The sequence below is a fragment of the Vulpes lagopus genome, chromosome 21 (assembly GCF_018345385.1).
Source record: "Vulpes lagopus strain Blue_001 chromosome 21, ASM1834538v1, whole genome shotgun sequence".
NCBI lineage: Eukaryota > Metazoa > Chordata > Mammalia > Carnivora > Canidae > Vulpes > Vulpes lagopus.
Genome location: NC_054844.1, coordinates 17,438,576 through 17,451,205, shown reverse-complemented (window position 1 = coordinate 17,451,205; position 12,630 = coordinate 17,438,576). Strand labels below are relative to the sequence as shown.

General features: G+C 35.6%; 1 long non-coding RNA gene across 2 annotated transcripts; it reads left to right on the top strand.

Moving 5' to 3' along the window:
• The first annotated feature begins 5,890 nt into the window (after positions 1–5,890).
• Positions 5,891–12,268, top strand: LOC121479703. 2 transcript variants are annotated; one of them, XR_005984803.1, is made up of 4 exons: positions 5,891–6,465; positions 9,360–9,400; positions 10,921–11,006; positions 11,482–12,268. It is a non-coding gene; the product is annotated as an uncharacterized LOC121479703 (long non-coding RNA). The 2 variants fall into 2 exon arrangements; XR_005984804.1 differs by lacking the exon at positions 9,360–9,400.
• The last annotated feature ends 362 nt before the right edge of the window (positions 12,269–12,630 follow it).

Here is a 12,630-nt window from a genome sequence, read left to right as displayed (position 1 = left end):
GAAAGTGATAGTGATTTTTTTTTTCCATAGGCCAGGCTACTAAGACTGGGAAAACTGAATATGTACCTGAAATATTTTAAAAACTAATATGTAATCATTATTTTTCACACAGTATTTGAAATATAACTAGTGGATGGCCTTTGTTGCTACTGTCATTCCATAGCCCCTGCTAGTTCTAAATATGAATATGGTATAAGCATTAATAATTTCTAAATTGTGATTGAGTATAAAGTTAATGTTATGAAGCCATTAAGAATTCATGCCATGGCAGTAGTCTGAAATACATAGGTACATTATGTTGTACCCAAAATAAATTTGACCTTGGTGCTTCATATGCATTAATCACTTTCTTCTGGGCACAAGAGCAGAGCACTAACTGGATATGAATAATGGATGCAAAAATTTTAGATTAATTTTTAGCATTTTAGTCTTTGTATTAACACAAAATGAAGTTACATTAGGATTCTGGTTCTCTTTCAAGTGTTCCAATTGTCAGATACCCTTAATTTATTAGGCATGGAGGTTAGCATTAACTAGCATTAACTTAATAGCTGCCACAAGAAGGATGGACAGTGTCTATAGGTGTATTGTTTTCCTTTATCTCTATAATCAAATTCACTTTGATCAGTGTGGATGATAGAAACTCAGTATGCTAGATTCTAAAAAAGCACCAAGGATAAAACAGTATGTCTTTATGTTAGTAGGTGAGAATGAATTTATACAAATAAGAATCATCAAAGATCTATCTGATGATGGAGCTAATCTGAATACAAAGTTCTAAAGTCAAATTAAGTTATTTCTATAAATTGATTGAAAAGTATATATGCTAAGAGTTAGTGCTATCCTTGGGCTGGAGAAAGGTCTCTAACCTGAGAACCTGAACCAAAGACACTGGTCTTTACCCATTATGTTCTATGTTCTAAGCCTTAGGACATAATTTGAACTTAATTTAACTTGGATATACTCAAGATACTGAAGTAATTTTGTTTAATAAGCATTCCCAAATATAGAACCTAAAATATCTTAACATTCCATATATAACAGTTTAGCGTCTACCTCAACATTGTAAAATGAATAGAGGGGTAAATATCAATAAATAAATGAAAATACAAGAGCTAAGTCAGTGTCTATGCTTAAGATACAAGACATCCATATTTCTTTTACATTTAGAGAGATAATGTTCAACATCCAGTTCAGTTATTTTTGGGGCATTACTTTTCCTACTAAAGAAAAGTTTGATTATGCAGAAATGTTCAAATGATGTTTACACATAAATTATATTTTTCTTCCTGCTACCAAGATATCTATTTTCAAATTATCCTTAAAGGCTCTTTTGGTTGCATCTTCATTCTTTATGGGGATTATTTCCATTAAAATAAAATCAGCATGAAATAAATCTTCAATCATATAAGTGACTCAAGTTTGTATTTTGCATTAAAATTAGAGCATAGAGCTAGCTAAGAATTGCTTTGTAATTAGGTGATGTGTCAGTTTTCTCAGATACATTTTCTCCTGAAGGAATGTGGGAGGATATTCTCTTAGGATGGTTTTAGTATCACACTGGTAGCTGCTGTTCATATATGTCTAAATAGAAACTATTTTTTCTTAATCATTGTGAAATGAGGGTAGCATGTGCTTTATTTTTTTTTTTTAAATAGTTTTTTTTTTTTAATTTATTTATGATAGTCACACAGAGAGAGAGAGAGAGGCAGAGACACAGGCAGAGGGAGAAGCAGGCTCCATGCACAGGGAGCCCGATGTGGGATTCGATCCCGGGTCTCCAGGATCGCGCCCTGGGCCAAAGGCAGGCGCCAAACCGTTGCGCCACCCAGGGATCCCGGTAGCATGTGCTTTAAGTGTTGTTTTCATTTTGGGGCTGAACACTCATGATTATTATGACATACTAAATTCAACACAGTCAATTAAATGTTGATATTTCCTAATCCAGTTATTTAAAAAAATAATAAAGAATGTAGGGCATGATATGGCTTCTGGTGAGCATACTATATTCTCCTGGAAGGGAATAGTTGTGGTGATTTACTGTGCAATTTATTGATATCATCAGCAGATAAAACACAATTACAATTACATGATATATCATGAAGAATGGGAAATTTAATCCAGCCACAGAGTCTGGCAATCAAAAGCAATTAATAAAGTTATTTTAAATAAAAGTTTTAAGTAGAAAATATGTCAAATTAAATACTTTCAACATATGCATTGATTGTGAAGTCTTTCTTGAAGAAAGAGCCTTTTTCTTGGAGACTTTAGTCACTCAGTAATCAGTACCAGGATTGTGGCCATGGATTCATGACCAGATCACTATTTTCCAGGGAAATGGCTGTATAAATTATTTAAATGACACTATACATGACACTATGTCACATTTTTATGAGCCTCTGAGATCTAATATAAAGCTGGCACATTGCAGTGAAATAAGAGATTTTCTAAGCCTTATTCATAATGTCCATATGGGAATGTAGGTAATACTTGTCTAGACCTTGACTACTATGATATGACCATGACAGCAAAATCCTGTAAGTTTATGTAAGAAACAAAAAATAAAAGAAAAAGGGAGTGACAAGACCACTTTTATTTCATTTTATTTTGTTTTTATTATTTAAATTTTAGGTAGTTAACATACAATGCAGTATTGGTTTCTGGAGTAGAATTCAGTCATTCATCACTTACATACAACACCCAATGCTCATCATAATAGGTGTCCTCCTTAATACCCATCAGCCATCTAGCCCATCCCCACCCACCTCTCTCTGTCAACCCTGTTTGTTCTCCGTCATTAAGAATCTCTTATGGCTTGTTTCCCTGTCTCCCCCCACCCTACATCCCCTATGTTCATCTGTGTTGTTTTTTTTTTTTTTTTTCATCTGTGTTGTTTTTTAAATTCCACATATGAGTGAGATCATATGAAAATTGTCTTTCTCTGATTGACTTATTTCACTTAGCATAATACCCTCTAGTTCCATCCATGTCATTGCAAAAGACAAGATTTCATTTTTGATAGCTGAGTAGTATTCCATTATATATATATATATATATATATATATATATATATATAGCATATATATCTGGTATATATACATATGGTATATACCATATGTGTGTGTTTGTGTGTGTGTGTGTGTATATATATATATATATATATATATATATATACACCATATCATCTTTATCCATTCATCTGTTGATGGACATCTGAGCTCTTCCCATAGTTTGGCTATTGTGGACATTGCTGCTATAACATCAAAGTGCAGGTGCCCCTTCTGATTACTACATTTGTATCTTTGGGGTAAGTATCCAATAATGGAATTGCTGGGTCATAGGTAGCTCTATTTTTAACTTTTTGAGGAACCTCCGTACTATTTTCCAGCTGCATTCCCATCAACAGTGTAAGAGGGTTCCCTTTCTCCACATCTGTCACCAACATCTGTCATTTCCTGACTTGTTAATTTTAGATGTTCTGACTGCAGTGTGGTGGTATTTTATTGTGCTTCTGATTTGTATTACCCTGATGCCAAGTGATGTTGAGCATTTTTTCATGTGTCTGTTGGTCATTTGTATGTCTTCTTTGGCAAAATGTCTCTTCATGTCTTCTGCCCATTTATTGATTGGATTATTTATTCTTTGGGTATTGAATTTGATAAGTTCTTTATAGATCTTGGATATTAGACCTTTATCTGATATGTCATTTGCTAATATCTTCTCCCATTCTGTTTGTTGTTTTTTGGTCTTGTCAACTGTTTCCTTTGCTGCGCAAAAGCTTTCTATCTTGAAGAAGTCCCAATAGTTCATTTTTTGCCTTTGTTTACCATACTTTCTAAGTTCTTTGATAGTGAAAGTTTTGCTTTCCATCACCCCTAGCAAATAGCAAATGGTAGGGTAAGCCTTATTGACACTCAAACACGGAGTAGATATTTATTTTTTCATTCAATACATACTTTATAAACAAAAACCATTTGCTCAGTTATGTCACAGAAAAAGTTCCTGCCCTCAAGGATCTTTCAGGATGGAAGGAAATGAATAAATAAAGCAGTATATAATATATTGGTTGGTGATAAGTTCTGTGAAGGAAAATATGGCAGGATGGGTGGCAGGAAATATTTAGGCAAGGTGGAGGTGGGGTGTCTATTTTATATAAAGTAGTCAAGAGGGGTGTCACTAATGCAGTGAAATTTGAGCAGAGAACAGAATGGTTATCTAGGGAGAAACAATCAGGCAGCAGGAGCAAGTGCAAAAGTACTGGGTGGGGCAGCTTGTAACATTTGAAGCAACAAGCCAGTGTGGCAGACTGTGAATAAGGAAGCATGTAGGGCATGAGTTCAGAGAGATAACAGAAAACCACACAATGCAGATCATTTTAAGAATTTAGGATATTATTTTAAATGATTTAGGAAGCCGCTAGAGGATATTGGTCAAATGAATAACCTGATCTAATTTTTATTTCAAAAAGATCAATTGGATTTGTGAAAAGCCTATAGCTAACATTATATTTAATTGTGAAAGACTGAACGTTGTCCCCTTAAGATCAGGAATGAGGCAAAGATTTCTGTTCTAATTATTTCTATTCAACATTGTACTGGCAGGCCTATCTAGGACAATAAGGCAAGAAAAAGAAATAAAAGGTTCAAGACTGGAGACAAATAGTCAAAATTACTTATTCTCAAATGGCATTTTTTTTTAATGGAGAAAATCCTAAGGAATTTAACAAAGAACTGCTAGAATGAATTAAGTGAATTGAGCAAGCTGTAGTTTAGTAGGTCAATAGATGTAATATTGTCAATTATGTAATAGTACATAATATTTCTATGTACTCTCAACTGACAATTGAAAAATGAAGTTAAAAATAGAATTCAGAATAACATACTAAAACCTTAAAATACTTAGGGATAAATGTGACAAGAGATTTGCAAAATCCATACACAGGAAACTAGGGTATGTGGTTTGAGTGATGGTAAAGAAGACTTGACTAGATTGGAGATATAGCCCACATTTAAGAATGAGAAGACACAATGGTAAGATGGCAGGTCTCCATGAAATAAGAGCCAGTTTGGTGAAATGAGGACTCGGACTTGGAGAAACAAGTCTCTATGGAGAAAGCCACAGCACTTGGGAAATTTCCCTGAGATTTATAGATATCTGAATGACTAGTCATTAGTCAAAAATTTCTTTCTTCCTGGAAGAAAAACAAAAGACTTACAATTGTTTATAGGAAGTGATGAGTTTTATAAAGCTCTGATCTTTAACAAACACAATATAAAGGTTCACAAAGGTTAGTGCCTAGGAAGACTTAGCTTTTGAAAACCAGTCAGCATATTTGAAGTCAAAACAAAAAATTTTCTCCTATGGAAGCCACGCTTTGGAGGATTCCATATTTAAAAAGACAATCTTCCCAGAAAAAGAAAAAAGCAATTAGCTAGTTTCTCCAAATTATAGTTTTATTAATTTGTGGTATATTCCTCCCTGGTCTGCAATTTGCTTGGATGTCTGGGATTCTCAAGCCAGTATTTTATAGAACAGTCTGGTTTTATATATGGCTACTCCACACCTAGTAAATCAGGGACAATATTAGATAATTTGTGGCTTTTATAGATACTCATTCGGAGTCATTAGACTCCTGTGGGATTTAGGGTGGTTAATGACTACTCCCAGGCAGAGGAGTTAGAATTGCTAATGCATGGTTATGTTTTACCTGCTTCTCATTCTTCTCTGCCCCCTCCCTGTTTTAAATTTATATTTTCATCTTCTAGAGCCACTTTTGGGGGAGCTGGATGCACATGTTTACTCTGAAAGACAGAAAGATAATTTTTGTTTAATGTGCTGACAGCATGACCTTGCTGGTTAATTATTGCCAAAAAAAGGACTTCTAATCCTCTTTTCCAAAAACTAAAATTCTTCTGGTTTCCATTCCCTGCTTCTAAACTGGGCAATGAATAGAGATCCCATATAAAACGAGTAGTTACTCGGTTATATTTTTGGATAATCGTTTATTCTGTGACTAATAGGAGGAAATAGCATCACCCAAAGCTCTGCACACTGACGTTGCTTAATTGAGAGTTTGTTTTGTCAAGGCAAAATTCTGGTTGTATTTGCCTTTAAAGTTTTTTGGGCTAAAACTCTTTTGACATCCACTTTAGACGAGAACTTTTAAACTTTGCTCATTCATTTATCTTTGTCCTGGAGGACATTCAGAATAATTTTCTGAGAAGAATCCTGGCTCTGCTAGAGGGTGTTCTCTCTGTTCAGAGCATAGGTGATATAAGTCAGGCCTTCTGATGCATATCTTTTTTTTTTCCTTCATAAGGAACAGAGAACCACTCAAATTAGCTCAAATGGAAATGGGTTTTATTGGAAAGTAATAGGGATTATATTAGTTTGCTAGGCTGCTACAAACTGAATGGTTTAAACAACAGGAATTTATGGTTGCAGTCTGGAGGCCAGAAGTCTAAGGTACAGTTGGTTCCTTCTAAAGGCTCTGAGGGCAAATCTGTTCTAGAATCTCCCCTAGCTTCTCGTGTTTGGCTGGAAGTCTTTGGTATTCCTTGGCTTGTGGAAACTTCACTCCCATCTCTGCCTTTACCTTTAAGTGGTGTTCTTCCTGTGTATGTGTATGTGTGTGTCTGTGTACCAACTTCCTCTTTTTATAAGGATACAATCATATTGGAATAAGAGCCTACCCTACTTCAGTATCACCTCATTTTACCCAATTCCATCTGCAATGACCCTACTTTCAAATAAGGTCACATTCTGGCTTAGAACTTCAAAATATGAATTTCTTGGGCAAACAACTCAATGGGTTATATAAAACTCCTTTGTACAGTGTATACCTGGACCTCACAGAAACTGGAAATCCATCAGGCATCTCTGGAATGTCTATCACTTTGCCTCAAGGGTTGTGTCTCTGCTTCTTTCTGCAGGTGGGGTTATATTTTCTTCTCTCTAAATCGTCTACAAGGCTTCTGATTGTGGCTCCTCTTAGCTTTGGCTTGCTATGGTGCTGACTCTGGCTTCTGGGGCTACCATTCTAGCAGCCAGCTCCTTATTGCTAACTGGTTGATTGACTGTTAATTCTTGAGAGACACTGTGATTGCTTCAGCTCAGCCTTGGGTTGCCTGAATTGGGAGTCAATCTGGGGTTCAAGCAGCTGTGGCTGGAGGTAGGAGTGGGGCTGGATCTGCAGGCCAGTAACTACACACTCTGGGTGAAATTCGTTACTTTGAGAAAGTTCCAGGGATAGAGCATGGAATAAGAAGTGATGTGATTGAAGATAGCCACCAATTCTTTAACCCTCTTCCTTCTAAGAGGTAGAATTTTATGTTAGCAGGAGTTCTTGAGAGCTAGAAACCAAGATAACATTAGATGTGCAAGAAGGTTAGTGGGAAGCGATGTCTTCGTGAAAGGAAACAGAGATGAAGACAAGAGAGGCTGGGAGAGACATTAGATAGCAGTGCAAGTCTGATTGAGTGAAGAAGGGGGGGAGATAAGAGTGAAAGCATCCTAGATTGCTGTGTATCCAAGGAATTTTCAGCAGAGCTATTGGGGAGTCCTTAGGCCAAAGCTGGCTGACAGACAGTCTCATGTCTTTCAGAAACAAGTCTGACTTATTATGTCTGACATATTCAATCCCTGGTGGGAGATACAGACTTCAAAGTGCAGTACCTGAGCCCTTGGTCAACTATACTCCTTAGAGTAGGAGAGCTACACGTCTATTTCCCCTCCACTTGAATCTGAGTGGGGCCTTTGGCTGCTTGGAACAATGGAATATGGTAGATGTGAACTTCACCAGTGTTCTAGCCAAGGCCAAAAAATGTCAGCTTTCACTTCCTTTCTCTAAGAACTCTCTTTAAGAGTCTTCAGCAACCATGGAAGACTTATGACTACACCAGGAAAGGCCACATGTAGGTGCTCTGGTTGACATTCCCCACTGAATTCAGCTTTGCAGCCATGTCTGCTGGTGTTCTTGCACCATAAGAGCAGGTGAATTGGACTCTCTGGAACAGCTGAATACCAGCAGATGACCTTAGTAAATGCCATATGGAGCAGAAGAATCACCAGTGGAATCCTGCCCAAGCCCTGACTCACAGAATCATAAAACATAATAAATTGGTTATTGCCTTAAGCTTCTAAGTTTTGGGGGGTAATTTGTTACATGGCAATAAATAACCAGAACAGTAAGTGTCTTATATAGGTTACACTATATCAGATAATTCAATCACAGATGAAAGCTTCCATTTAGTTGGGCCCTCCTAAAGGAATAAGCAGAAGGGTAAAATAGCATGATGTTGGGGGAATCAACTTTGAGACTTGAGTTCTGAAGATTGATTTTTGTTACCCTTTGGAATTCTAATAAGTCCAGAATATCATCCTGTTCAACTTGAGAAGACAAAGAATCAGAGAAGTCATGTTGATGCTACCTGTATTAAGGATCCATAGCAAAGAGTTTAAATAGGCTTCCTTTTCTCTTAGGATTCTGGTAATTTAGAAGGGTTTGGGGGAGGGATTTTAGTGATAATAAGACAGACTAGCAGAGATTGTCTCTCAACTTAAATTCTCAGGTCTAGCCAGCGTCAATGTGTCCCCCATTACGAGGGAAGGATGAGAGCAGGTCAATGTACTGGGAGAATCCTAGAACGAAGTGGAGAAAAAGATTAGAAAAACCAAAGGTAGAAATATGGTAAGAGAGCAGATCATAAAAGGTCTCATCTCAGGGGAAAAAGAATTGCAATTATGGTGGTGATGGCTGCTATCTAGACTTGTTGAGGTGATCATTTTGCAATATATGCAAATATAGAATTGTTACATTGGACACCTAAAATAACATAATGTTATATGTCATTTATATCTCAATAATAAGACAAAAAAATATGACAGGTAAAGAGTGTTAGAAGCAGGGCCTCAGACTCAGGAATGCTAATATTCCTCTGTGAATGCTGGCTAGAAGTTCAACATCAGCTGGTTCCTCTACCAGAGTCAGATTATAGTTGTAATGTTTTGATGTCCGATTAATGCCCTGTCTATCCTGTGCCATAAATGTGGCATGGCTTGCTCTACATCTGTATATGTTAGCGACCATGGATGTAGAGTACATAGTTTCTCATGAAAATGATAAATTAAGAAAATCACCCTGATATGTGACATATAGATGGGGAGAATTTTTATCACCTGGTTAGGATCCCTAACCTGTGAGCTGCCAAAGATTAAGGCTTGGGGTGAAGGTGGGGATGGCAACAGAAAGATAGATGTTGAGGTAAGGTAAGAGAGGAAAAATAGGGAAAAAGCCTGTTTCCTGTTATGATGGACTACCCCCTCTCTCTTATCACTTTCTTGACTATAACTTTTTTCAGCCATCGTGAAGACACATCACGAGGGAAAAAATAATTCATGTGTAAGTGGAAGAAGATTTATTTTATTTTATTTTATTTATTTTTTTTTTTAGTGGAAGAAGATTTATAGTTAAAATCATAAAAAGGAAGAAAAATCAAGAATTGTTAGAAACACAGAGTAACAATTATGAACATAATTACGACCAAAAGTTAACCATTTGAAAAACTGAAATATATGAATTATAAATCATTTTGAAACTTCACAAAGTTAGAAATAAGAAGCAGGCTAATGTTGGAGAGTTAGAATGTTAAGAACATTATAACAAATGGGATGAATGTCAAAGAAAGATTAAGTTAAGGACAGGCAAAATCAACATATAAAAAGTATTTAATGAAAAAATGACAGAGCAAATAAAATTTTGAAAAAAATCAAGAGATTTAGAGGAAGTAGAAATAAGTACCTTAAGCATAAGAAATTAGAGCACAAAACAAATGAAATAGAATCTAAAGAATAGAAAGAAAAAGCACAGGAAATTATTAATCGTTTTTGATGAGACACACTGGTTCAAGCAAGTATGGGGTTTTAGTAGAGATTTGGAGTTGGATATGTATTCTCGAGGCTTCCTTCTCTGGCCATCTCCATAATATGGTGAGGTCCAGAGCCCAGCAGAGAGCAGCACCCAGCTGGGCCTGGTCATGCCCTCTTCGGTTACCTGTGCCCTACACTGTGGGCACACCTGTGAGACCCAGTTAGAGGTCATGGGCAACATGGGTCTGAACTGGGCTCAGTGCCCAGAGCAATTTAGATACTTGGCAGAAACCCATTTTCTAATTATATGTTAACAAATTACTTCTATATTTTAATTTTTAATCAAACACACCACTTGTAGCTAGCCTCAAAAATACAAACATGTAATTATCACTTTGAAGCTTTTTAAAAATCTGGTACAAGGAGTTTATTGTTTTGAATCTTTAAGAGAAAGAATGTGCTATTACTTCTTGCCTATTCTTTTCAATAAGCTTCACTATCAATTGTTCAATTTGTACCAAGTATCCTGTATAGTCATTTGAATCCAGTCTTTGTCACTTACCACATAGTGACTATAGACAAATACTTGACTTCTCTTAACTTCAACTTCCTTGACTGTGAAGAGATTAGAATTTAGCTCATAGGATTAGTGATTAAGCAGAAAATGCAATAAAGCCCTTTCCAAAATTCCCGCCACATAGTAAGCAATAAATGCTGTTTATTATCACCATTAATTTACTATCTATGACAACTATAGACATATTGAAATCTTGTCTATATTTAATTTTTCCAACCAGAATTCTAATAGATTGCTTATTCTATTATGTATTAAAAACCCCCAAACCCTTATGACCTAAATTAAATGAATATTCTGGCACTTAAATATCTTGACCTCTATTATAGTGAAATTAATTCTGTTTCTACATTATTCTAATCAGGTATCATTTTTATAAAGAGATGCAATTAAGTTTGGTGGATTTATCTTACAGTCTGGAGCCTTGCTGGATGATTGTCTCTAGTAATAATTTCTTTTTTTTCTTTTTTTCTTTCCAGATGCATATTCATGCCATCTGCAAACATAGTTCATTTATATCTTCATAGTTATGTTTGTAATCCCTATTTTCTTTCCTGCTTGAATGGTAATTACCAATAATACTAATACATGAATTGCAAGTATTACTCATATATTAAGCAGAAGTGGTAAAAGGGGGGTGGCATTCATTGTCATTTTCTTAAAGGGAATGACTCCAGCAGATTGGTATTAAATATATAAACACAGGACTTGAAATACACATATGATGGTCAGTTAAATTCTCAATGACATTAGTTACTGACTTCGTTATTGGGCTTAGTTATTCGACTTAAAATTTAGAACAAAGATATTAGATTTTGCCAAATGTGTTCTTGGCGCTTACTGAGATGCTTAGAAGATTTTAGGTTTTTTTTTTTTTCCCCTTGTTAATATGATGAGTCACGTTGGTTGTTTTCTTTGTGCTGCATCAGTTTAAAGTACTAGGATAAATCACTGGCAGTTTTTATAATATTTGGATGCTTGTATATCATTCTGTAATTGAAATTGGCCTAATAAACCTTCTGTGGTATTTCTTTTTTTAGGTTTTGGAATCCAAACAGTTTTTGCTTCATAGAATTGTTTGGGCTATGTTTTAATTCTAAATATTTCTGGACAGTTACTGTTACCTATGTATGATCCTTTGACATTTTTATAAAGTTTTACAATGAATCTGTGACAATGGAATGCACATTATGTAATGACTCTTCCTATTTTTGTGTCATTGACTTTATTAATGTGAATCTTTATGAAATGTTCATTGGAATACCTCCTTTTTATTAAATAGTTATCCATGTTACTTTGATTTCTCGATGAGTTAATGTTATAGTTGAGAATATTTGTCATGATGTAAGTGATTTTTTAAAATACACTTATTAAATATTTTTTTGAATTGAGCGAGTGGTTGATCATTGATGTTAGGTTTTTCTGTTGATTAATATGTTCCCAATGCCCAGGGTTGGACTGAAAAACCAGACTCACATGAATCAGAAATCTTACCTAGTAACAAGCTTCACCAAATAAGAGCAAGGATACAAGCAGTCAAAAAGTTCAGAGGCAACAGACAGAGGTTCTTCCTGCCCTGAATATGTTCCTCTGATCTGGAATAGAGAGGTCTCTGTGTGAGGCAGCCAGGAGCACTGCACACTGTGAGAGCGTTTCAGTTCTAAAACCGCTGTATTTTATATCCTGGGTGGCATTGTCCAAGGGGCCACCCCCCTTACATCTTGGATTCTACTTGCTTTAGGCAATCTTTAGCCTGAGATTTCCTGTTTAAGGCATTTTAGAAAGAAGTACTCTCCTTCCTAACAAATATTTATAGTCTATTTACCTGGAGGTCCAGTTGGCAGGATGGTCACCTGCCTTTTTCTCTGGGGGTTTCTCCGCCTCCTGAAGGAAGTGAATGACTTCAAGGCCAGTTACTTTAACCTTTTCTTCCCAGTTAATTACTGTTTTTAGTGTTTAATTTTTATTGATTTTTCTCTCCCCTTCCCCGAACATGCTTATTTCTGCTCTTAAATGCATCATCTCTATCCAACTTATTTGGTTTAATTTGTTTCTTTTTCAAGTCCTAGAATAGTCTCAGTTACCATATATATTCAGAAAAGTATATATTCTTTTGAATATTATTTTGGTAACATGCATTTTGATGTGTTTTCCTTATATTTTTATTGTTCAAATGTTTTGGTATCTTC